Source organism: Lucilia sericata, unplaced genomic scaffold (genome assembly GCF_015586225.1).
Source record: "Lucilia sericata isolate MDLA Ls3-8-SP2 unplaced genomic scaffold, ASM1558622v1 Contig000557F_arrow, whole genome shotgun sequence".
Taxonomy (NCBI): Eukaryota; Metazoa; Arthropoda; class Insecta; order Diptera; family Calliphoridae; genus Lucilia; species Lucilia sericata.
Window position 1 is genome coordinate 278,766 of NW_023994567.1, and position 12,584 is coordinate 291,349.

A 12,584-nucleotide genomic window follows, 5' to 3' on the forward strand; every position below is an offset into this window, starting at 1 on the left:
TTGTTGTCTTAGGTTAGGTTAGGTTGATGTGTAGTACATCAAATCCGAAGAAATACATCTAGACCACTATCGGGCCTGTTGTGCGCTAATTTTCATGAAAAAAATGGTTTAATGTTCAGAAACTCAGTTTCCTGGATGTAATTCGTAAGAATTTTCCAAACAGTGTTAGTCAGGAATGTTATTTCCGGAATAACATCACTTTCAAGATACTTGGATCTAACTTCGACGAATGCTTAACAGTGGCAAAGAGAAAGTGCTCCAAAGTATCACTGTCCTCTCCACATGCTCTACAATCAGCTGAATCCGCACAGCCAATTTGGAATATATTTGCTCGTAATCCTGTGTGTCCACTCAGAATATGTACATCATACTAACTTCAGACTTGCTGGTCTTGTTCTCATCAGTGTCACCCCATAGGATCTTTGTGGTTCTACCCACCGTTTCATTATTCCAGACGCCTTATGGGATTCTCTCACCCATATTATTAATTCAGCTTTTGTTGCGTCGAATCGTTTTGCGTTTGTCAGGTTCCTTCCCTTTAAAACTATTACATTCGCCCTTTCGTTGCCGACTACTCCCGAATGGTCTGGTATCCTATGATGTAAACCTTAGCTCTGGGAGAGTATTCAGTTAAAGCTTTCTTACAATCCAATGCGGTCTTAGATTTAATTCTATCACATGATATCGCTCCAATTGCCTTCTGGCTGTCGGTAAATATATTAACGGCTGTGGGCACCAGTATTTATTCTAATCCAATTTACACATTCCGTTATTGCTCGGACTTCTGCCTGGAAGCTTGTGTTATGATTTGGTAAACGGTGGTATATTTCTGTTGCTGGGTCTTCAATATAGAACCCCAGACCCACTTTATGCCGCAATTTAGAGCCATCCGTGTAACAAGGGATTCCTACTGGTATTTGCTCTAGTTTTCCGCTTCACCAAGACATTCTATCTGGGATCAGAGTTTCAAAGTTTCCGACATATTCTGTGTCTGATATGCGATCAGGCACGTCCGATGATTGTGTATAACCTTCCAATGTGTCCAGTATACATTGATGACGTATCCTATAACCGCCTTTGGCCAGTTCGCCAAAAGTAAAGAGACGTTCGGCTGTAAGCGACGCCTTATATCTTGTTGTCTTAAGATTTGAAAATATTCTCATATTAAGCGATCTTCAATTTTTCCTTATACTCGATTAAGCTACCGGAGTTTATAAAATCAACACGATCCTACTCCGTCAATTCCTCTAATTACTTGCATATTAACAAGCAACGCTACAGCTAATGGATCATCCGGTAATGATCATCGCTGTGATCAAGGCTTAATGGCATTAAATCTTTCTCTACTCAATTAACCATTCAAATTGGCCAATTAATCCATCTTAAGACTACTTTATTCTGTGTAGCTATTTCTGAATTTGTTTCTTGAGAATCCTTGCAATAAATTACAGGAATCAATACAAGATATTTTAGATGATCCTGTAGGCAGATTACATATAATCAATGCAATCCTTCTCCTTCAATACCTCATGTTACAGGCATCTTTACACATAGCGCTGCAGCTAATGGATCAACCGCTTTAAGAATTTGAATGTCTTACTCGATTACATCTCGAGAATACTTTCTAGATTATTCGTAAAGTAAGAAATTTCTGGAATATTTGAGGTGATCTTAAAAGGCGATCAACAGAATTGAATGTGGATTGTACTATTTCTATATGTGTCTATATCTCAGCGGATATATAGATTTATTTCTCGAAGATTGTGGACAGGTGGATTGTACTATTTCTCTCTCGAACAGCATAGCGTTCGAATAATGCGATCGGCTGTTGCGATGAAAATTTCGGGACTATGAACTGGTGATGATCAAATGTATCCTCGGCCTTTCCTTGGAATGGAGTCGAAGCAGAGCATCATATATTCAGGCTCTACGGGTGGCCAGTTTTCCGCAGGACTTGTCCTGGCTGGTCTGTTGGTTGAGGTTCCTTCGGGATCCTTGTAGTGGCTGTGGTTTATATCCAAAATTCGCGGGGCGATGTGACAGAGCAATTTATGCTGGATTCCTGAACCCGTTGAGTATCTCTTACTCTTCGCGTAGTAGGGCGCTAGGATAGGTTGTGGAATTCTCATTCCCCAGTCATTCCGTAGATCGTTCTTTATGTTCTGAGAATGGAACAGATGTAGTTGGTGAACGATCGGTAAAGACTACTCTGCTCGACAGTAGACTAGTACTGATTTAGTAGACCTTTTACTTCAGGGAAGTTCTCGGTGCTGTTGCCATCTCAACAGGATGCATATTGTTTCATGCTATGCGACTTATGGTTGAGACCTGCCACTCAACTTGTCGGGGCAATTATTGGGTATGAATTGACTTCCTACATCCTTTGTCACATTATCTAATTTATTGACTGAGTATTTCGGTCTATTTCTAGCCGGATCAACAGAGCCAGGTTAAGGCATGCACTGGAATGGGTCATTAGTTGATGGAGATTACATTTTAAATAATGCATGCAATTTCATGACATCTAAAGGGTGATCACTTTCCAGTATACCGGAAGATTGATTTCATCTGATGTTGGAGATGTCACTCCTTCTATTGACTATAGACCAGTGCTTGCCTTTTCCTTATCGGGGTTTGCATTGGGATTGATTCCTGTCATTCAGCAACGGGGCTATTATGGCAAGAGATTAGAGAGCTCGAGTACTTCAGCATAGTGCTTGTACATGGACCGGCACAGCCATGTACAAATATTGCCACCCTGAGTTCTTCATAGAAGGATTCAGGGACGCGTGGTAGACCGTTCTCAAGTCTACCCAGTGTATGAAAAAGACCACCGTGAAATAAGGCCGTCAAGGCCGGTGTTCACGTTAAGCACTTAGACATTCTTGTCTGTATGTGTCCATTGAAACTTTGTGAGCACCCTACAGCTAGCAATTTTCATTGTAATTTCATGAAATTTGGTTTTTTAACTTTTAACTTTTTTAGTAAAATCTTATGAATTCTTAAATCAAGTACGAAATGAACTCAAATCAATACCACTTTGTTATCAATTTGATTTTTAGTAAAACCGTACTTAACGTAGATCTGAAATCGCTGTGGTTTGTTTAGAGTGGGGATTACTAAATTTTTTTCTTGAGTGTAACATTACAGCCATTTCCTTCTTTCTTTTCTTATTTAAAAACAAATAATAATAATAAAATTTTTAAATTCTTTTCATGCTTTATTAAGAGTGTCAACAAATTTGGCAGAAATATTTGCACAATAAATTCTTTTGTTTTTCACTTTTTAGAAGCAGAAAAAAAATCCTATTCATAAAACATGAGACTATTGATACAGCTGGGGATGAGTTAAATAATATAAAAAAAATAAACAAAATAAATAATTAAAAAACGTAAGAAAAAAATTTAAAATAATAGATCTGGAAATAAGAAATGACAATTTAAAGACAATTCAGTTGCTTTAAAACGTTACCCAGGATCCAAAATCGAATTCAAAATTCAAAAACCATTCTAAATTAATATTCAATAATCTTGTTTAAGTCACATAATCCACATTCCGGGGCGTCACTAGCCATTGGCTATTAAACAACAAGAATAATGCAATCCATGTCAACGCAACATCATCATCATCAATATCATCATCATTATTATAATTATGATTAAAAACCAATACAAAATTTTTCAAAATATCTTTTCTTTTAGATTGAACGAAAAGTCAAGACCAAATTTTATAAAATTGTTGAAAATTCTTTCATATTCAAATGTTAACAACTGACTGAATTGTGGGCTAAATCCACAAACAAAAAACAAACCCATTTGAACGAGCCATCAACAGCACAAAAAAATCAAACCCTGTCCGAAAAAAAAAAATATCAACCTAAAAAAAAAACAAACCGAATGATTTCTTCTGATTTTGATTCTTTTGTCGGCTTTAAGGCGACATACTAAGCGGTTTACTTTTGATGTGTGATAATAAAATAATTGCGATAAACTATCTATTCTTTTCTTTATGCCAGTACATACGTAAAGGTCTTCTTTACTTTTTTTTTTTTTTTGAAATTTTTTATATATTTTTTGCTTTCTTATTATTCCCCTGCATTATTTGGATTTTTTTTTATTATTTTTTGCAAAAAAAAAAAAAAAAAACTATCAAACAAATACTCGAAAAAAAGTTAAAATCAAACTAAAGAACAAAAAAAAAACAGTTTTTTTTCGAAAACAAGACTTAAGAACGTCTGAAAAAAACAAACGCGATTCTTGAGGCAAAAACAAACAAAAAGAAAGAAAAAAAAAAAAACACTAAAACAAATAAAAAATAATAAACTTACAAATAAATATTATAACAAGAGCATAGTTTAGGAGACAACGAGGGTACAATACAATCAACAAACCGAGAACCGAGAGTAGAATCAAATGTACGATCGTACGAACCAACCTGTAAGCTGACAACATATTTTTCAAAGACAAAAATTCACTAACAACGATATGATGACTGTGGGACAAAAGTACCTACTGTTGTGGTTGAAGTTTACAGATTATTTGGTTCAGATCTAGACTGTACAAAGGACTTTAGTTCGGAGTAAAATGCAAAAAATTTACTAGAATATAGACAAGACTATAGTTCAGAATATACCAGAGATTAGTATATATTCTCGACTATAGACCAGGTTATAGAGCAGACCAGAGTCCGGACTATAGAATAAACTATAGACCAGACTATAGAACTGATTATAAACCAACCTATAGTCCAGACTACAGACTACACTATAGTCCAGACTATAGACTAAACTATAGTCAAGACTATAGACTAAACTACAGCTCAGACTATACACTAAACTAGAGTCCAGACTATAGACTAAGCAATAGTCGGGATCATTTACTACCATATAGTCCAGACTATAGATAAAACTATAGTCCAGACTATAGACAAAATTACAGCCTAGACTTTAGTCTATAGTCGAGGCTAATCCGGACAATAGAATAAACTATAGTCCAGACTATAGACTAACTCATAATCCAGACTATAGACGAAACTGTAGTCGAGACTATAGACGAAACTATAGTCGAGACTATAGACTAAACTATAGTCCCGATTATACACTAAACTATAGTCTATACTATAGACTAGCTATAGTACCAACTATAGAATAAAATAGAGTCCAGTCTATAGACTAATCAATAGTCCAGATCACAGACTACGCTATAGTCCAGAATATAGACTAAACTATAGTAAAGACCATAGACATAGACAAACTATAGTCCATACTATAGACTAAGCTACAGTCCAGACTGTAGACCATAATAGAGTCCAGACTACAGACTAAGCAATAGTCTGGATCACAGACTGTAAACTAAACTAAACTATAGTCCAGACTATAGACAAAACTATAGTCCAGACTATAGACTAAACTCTAGTAAAGGCCATAGACTAAACTATATAGACTAAACTATAATCCAGACAATAGACTAAACTATAGTCCAGCCTATAGACTAGCCCATAGTCCAGACTATAGACCAAACTATAGTCGAGACTATAGACTAAACTATTGTCCCGACTATACACTAAACTATAGTCCATACTATAGACTAGCTATAATACCGACTATAGACTAAAATAGAGTCCAGACTATAGACTAAGCAATAGTCCGGATCACAGACTACCCTATAGTCCACACTATATACTAAACTATAGTAAAGACCATAGACTAAACTATATTCCAGACTAAAGACAGACTATAGTTCAGACTATAGGCAAAACTATAGTCCAGACTATGGACTAAACTATAATCCAGACAATAGACTAAACTATAGTCCATACTATAGACTAAATTATAGTCCAGACTATAGACTGAAAGACAATATAAATTAAAAATAGTCCAGACTATGGACTAAGCAATAGTCCAGACTATCGACTAAACTATACCTCAAAATATGGACAAAACTATAGTTTAAACTAAAGACTAAACTTTAGGACAGACTATACACTAAAGTAAAGTCCAGACTATAAACCTAACTATAGACCAGACTATAGATTAAACTACAGACCAGACTATAAACTAAATTATAGTCCTGAGTATATACTAAGCTATAGTTCAAACTAAAGTCTAAACTATAGCTAAAACTAAAGACTAACCTATAGTCCTGGTTATAAACAAAACTATAGCCCAAACTAAAGACTAAACAACTATACATAGACTTAACTATAGACCAAACTATAGACTAAACTATAGACCAGACTATATATTAAATTACAGACCAGACTATAAACCAAACTATAGTCCTGACTATAGTCTAAACTATAGACTTAATTATAGTCAAACTGTATACTAAACTATAGTCTAAACTAAAGACAAAACTATAGTCCAGGTTATAAACTAAACTATAGCCCAAACTAAAGACTAAACTAAAGTTCAAACTAAAGTATAAACTATAGTCCTGAATATAGACTGAAATATAGTCCAGACTATAGACTATACTATAACCAGACTATAACCTACACTATAGCGCAGACTGTAGCCAAGACTATAGTCCAGACAAGAGCCTAGGCTATAAACTTGTCCCTTGTGTAGTTTATGGTCTTCATTATATGTAAACTGAAATTATAATTCCTAATCAAAATCAATACAAAATCTCCTACTGTCCAACAACTCTACATTGAGCGACGTTTAAATCAACAACGTTTGTGATAAAAAAAAAAAACTGCAAAAAAAACAGAAAGAACAAGCAGAGAACAAACACAATTGTACTACAAACTAAATGAGAATCCCAGTAGCACAAACATAGATCCACACAAACACACACACTCATACTTAAGAATAAGATATTTCTTTTTCAAAGCCCCCCAGAAAAGAGAATAAGAGGGTATGCCTCAAATTCCATTTAGATATTCCATGATTGTATGGGTGAAGCAGCAAACAAACAAGCAACAGTCGCAGCTACAGTCTCAATACAAAGCAGCAGCAATAACAGGCAACAACATGCATGCTATAGCGAAATAAAATGAATGAGCAAAAACAAAAAAATACAAAAAATTGTAAGAAAAACAACAAACTAAACCAAGAGTTAAACAGCACAAGACACAGAAAACCCTACTCTACTCCCATCCAATCATCCAGCAAGAGTCGTCTACAATATACACATACAGCTCTCCTCTAGATACGGCGAATACAATCTGCAATCTAACCATATAGAGCTTATTCAACGAATGAAGCAAGTAAACGCGTTTTTTTCTGAAATTTTATTTCAATATTTTTTTATTCTTTCGAACTGCTACGATATCGTCACTTGGGCGCATTCCACAGCATAATGTGAGCTTGATTTGCTGGATTCTTTTTAACATTTGTGTGTGTGTGTGTGTCTTTCTGTATTTTTTAGCAAAACTTTTATACGTTTAATTCTATGTTGTTGAATTTTATTGCTTGTTGGCTGTTAGGTTAGGGAACAGTGTTGCCAATTTTTCCAACATTTCCCATCAAAAAGTGTCGGATTTAGCTTTTAGCAAAAGACTATATTATAGACTAGACTATAGACTAGACTATAGACTAGACTATAGACTAGACTAGACTATAGACTAGACTAGAGACTAGACTATAGACTAGACTATAGACTAGACTATAGACTAGACTATAGACTAGACTATAGACTAGACTATAGACTAGACTATAGACTAGACTATAGACTAGACTATAGACTAGACTATAGACTAGACTATAGACTAGACTATAGACTAGACTATAGACTAGACTATAGACTAGACTATAGACTAGACTATAGACTAGACTATAGACTAGACTATAGACTAGACTATAGACTAGACTATAGACTAGACTATAGACTAGACTATAGACTGGACTACAGACTAGACTATAGACTAGATAGACTATAGACTAGACTATAGACTAGACTATAGACTAGACTATAGACTAGACTATAGACTAGACTATAGACTAGACTATAGACTAGACTATAGACTAGACTATAGACTAGACTATAGACTAGACTATAGACTAGACTATAGACTAGACTATAGACTAGACTATAGACTAGACTATAACTAGACTATAGACTAGACTATAGACTAGACTATAGACTAGACTATAGACTAGACTATAGACTAGACTATAGACTAGACTATAGACTAGACTATAGACTAGACTATAGACTAGAATAGACTAGACTATAGACTAGACTAGACTATAGACTAGACTATAGACTAGACTATAGACTAGACTAGACTATAGACTAGACTATAGACTAGACTATAGACTCTATAGACTAGAATAGATAGACTAGACTATAGACTAGACTATAGACTAGACTATAGACTAGACTATAGACTAGACTATAGACTAGACTATAGACTAGACTATAGACTAGACTATAGACTAGACTATAGACTAGACTATAGACTAGACTATAGACTAGACTATAGACTAGACTATAGACTAGACTATAGACTAGACTATAGACTAGACTATAGACTATAGACTAGACTATAGACTAGACTATAGACTAGACTATAGACTAGACTATAGACTAGACTAGAGACTAGACTAGAGTAGACTATAGACTAGACTAGAGTAGACTATAGACTAGACTATAGACTAGACTAGAGTAGACTATAGACTAGACTAGAGTAGACTATAGACTAGACTATAGACTAGACTATAGACTAGACTATAGACTAGACTATAGACTAGACTATAGACTAGACTATAGACTAGACTATAGACTAGACTATAGACTAGACTATAGACTAGACTATACTAGACTATAGACTAGACTATAGACTAGACTATATACTAGACTATAGACTAGACTATAGACTAGACTATAGACTAGACTATAGACTAGACTATAGACTAGACTATAGACTAGACTAAGACTAGACTATAGACTAGACTATAGACTAGACTATAGACTAGACTATAGACTAGACTATAGACTAGACTATAGACTAGACTATAGACTAGACTATAGACTAGACTATAGACTAGACTATAGACTAGACTATAGACTAGACTATAGACTAGACTATAGACTAGACTATAGACTAGACTATAGACTAGACTATAGACTAGACTATAGACTAGACTATAGACTAGACTATAGACTAGACTATAGACTAGACTATAGACTAGACTATAGACTAGACTATAGACTAGACTATAGACTAGACTATAGACTAGACTATAGACTAGACTATAGACTAGACTATAGACTAGACTATAGACTAGACTATAGACTAGACTATAGACTAGACTATAGACTAGACTATAGACTAGACTATAGACTAGACTATAGACTAGACTATAGACTAGACTATAGACTAGACTAGACTAGACTATAGACTAGACTATAGACTAGACTATAGACTAGACGTCAAATTTGTCTGGAATAACGTCAAATTGACAACAGTGTTGGAGATTTTTTCCTTCATATTTCGTTTTGAAATCTTTGCAGTTGCGCAGAGGCAGCAATCATTTACTAGTCTCTATTTAGAATGTATAGCGATGGTTGGTGTTGGGCTTTCTAGGAGGCTCGTTTGTGTTGGTCGTAGCCATTCGTAATCGTGGCTAAATATTTTACAAAATTTTTTTTTATCATTTCGTTGTACTTAGCCGTTTATAGCTGGTATTTTTTGTATGCGTTTTTCTATTTTTTTCTTATTTCATTTTTCTTGTCTTGCTGTTGTAACAAGAGGAGACTGGTTTTGTTTTATTTAAATTCACTGTTCAAAATTTCAATGTCTGTTTGCCTGGTCCAAGATTTTTAACTTAACAACAACTCAAGCTGCAGGCTGGCTGATTTGAGTGACTGGCAGCAGCAGATCGATCGGCTGAAACTATTTGACTTACGTTGTATTATATTAAAGATTTGTAGTAGTTGTTGTTCTATGGTATGTTTTGTCTTAACCCATGATGGTGGGTAAGGATAGTTGTACGATAAGGCGAGGGAAATAGAATTATGCATGTGGACTCAATGTCGGTCCTTTAGACTATAGTCTAGACTAGACTATTAACTAGACTGTAGACTAGACTATAGACTAGACTGTAGACTAGACTATAGACTAGACTATACACTAGACTATAGACTAGACTAGACTAGACTAGACTAGACTAGACTAGACTATACTATAGACTAGACTATAGACTAGACTATAGACTAGACTAGACTAGGCTATAGATTAGACTATAGACTAGACTACAGACTACAGACTAGACTATAGACTAGACTATAGACTAGACTATAGACTAGACTATAGACTAGACTATAGACTAGACTATAGACTTGACTATAGACTAGACTATAGACTAGACTATAGACTAGACTATAGACTAGACTATAGACTAGACTATAGACTAGACTATAGACTAGACTATAGACTAGACTATAGACTTGACTATAGACTAGACTATAGACTAGACTATAGACTAGACTAGACTATAGACTAGACTATAGACTAGACTATAGACTAGACTATAGACTAGACTATAGATTAGACTATAGACTAGACTATAGATTAGACTATAGACTAGACTATAGACTAGACTAGACTATAGACTAGACTATAGACTAGATTATAGACTAGACTATAGACTAGATTATAGACTAGACTATAGACTAGACTATAGACTATACTATAGACTAGACTATAGACTAGAGTATAGACTAGACTATAGACTAGACTATAGACTAGACTATAGACTAAACTATAGACTAGACTATAGACTAGACTATAGACTAGACTATAGACAAGACTATAGACTAGACTATAGACTAGACTATAGACTAGACTATAGACTAGACTATAGACTAGACTATAGACTAGACTATAGACTAGACTATAGACTATACTATAGACTAGACTATAGACTAGACTATAGACTAGACTATAGACTAGACTATAGACTAGACTATAGACTAGACTATAGACTAGACTATAGACTAGACTATAGACTAGACTATAGACTTGACTATAGACTTGACTATAGACTAGACTATAGACTAGACTATAGACTAGACTAGACTATAGACTTGACTATAGACTTGACTATAGACTAGACTATAGACTACACCATAGACTAAACTATAGACTAGACTATAGACTAGACTATAGACTGGACTATAGACTAGACTATAGACTAGACTATAGACTAGGCTATAGATTAGACTATAGACTAGACTACAGACTAGACTACAGACTAGACTATAGACTAGACTATAGACTAGACTATAGACTAGACTATAGACTAGACTATAGACTAGACTACAGACTAGACTATAAACTATACTATAGACTAGACTATAGACTAGACTATAGACTAGACTATAGACTAGACTATAGACTAGACTATAGACTAGACTATAGACTAGACTATAGACTAGACTATAGACTAGACTATAGACTAGACTATAGACTAGACTATAGACTAGACTATAGACTAGACTATAAACTTGACTATAGACTAGACTATAGACTTGACTATAGACTAGACTATAGACTACACCATAGACTAAACTATAGACTACACTATAGACTAGACTACACTATAGGCTAGACTACACTATAGACTAGACTACACTATAGACTAGACTACACTATAGAATAGACTACACTATAGACTAGACATCCTCCTATCAACCTAACCTAACCATAGACTAGTTTTTTAGTTAGAAATACTTAAATTTTCAATTATTTTCCAAAGGGTTAAACTCGCATTACTTGTCTTTCATTCCACTCAGCAACAAAATCGGCGACAGCAAGAAACGTCTGCAGCAGCAGCAGCATTAAGCCAACAAGCCAATCACACAGGAATTCACGAAAGCACGAAGTCAAAAACAGGCATGCGAGTAGTTAGGCGTCCAGCCAAACAATCCAGTCAGGCAATCATACAACATAAAACTTAGAGGAGCCTTTACCAGCGTCAAATCGTTTCCCCCTTCCTTCCACACCCTCATCAACAATGCTGTCAACGTTACTAGTTTCTCCCGGCTTCAAACTCCTAAACGTATTTCGAAAATGGAAGAAAAAACTTAAGCATCTTAAAAACTTCCAACTTTTTCAAGGAACATCTTAGGTTGTTGCTACAATTGCAGCTGCTGTTGTTGCTGCCGTTGTTGTTGTTCTTGTTATTGGTGTTGTTCATATAATCGTTTATATTATTTTGGCATTCTTTAGGTCCCTTCTTGGCATCTTTATTTTTTAAAATTTTGCTTTTTTTTATATGTGTTTTTTTTTGTAAGTTTTTTTGTTGAATATGTTGTAGCAATAAGTAGTAGTTGCTGTGCTCACTGTTGCTTAGCGTGGCCTGGCATATGTGTTTTTTGTTGTATGCGTGAAATTGGCGCGCATTTTTTAAATTTCAACATATTTTTTTTTTTTTGTTTTTTGCTTAAATTTTTGTTGTTTGTGCTCTTGTTGTTATTTTTCCTTAAAATCTTTTTTATTTAATTTTTGCTTAAACTGCACCTGGTTTTTGTATTGTTTTCAAAATTAAAGTTTTTGTTGTTATGGCCAAACAAAAATCTCTGCCAAAAGGAAATTTGATATTTGATTTAAATATTTTTGGGGGAAATAAATCA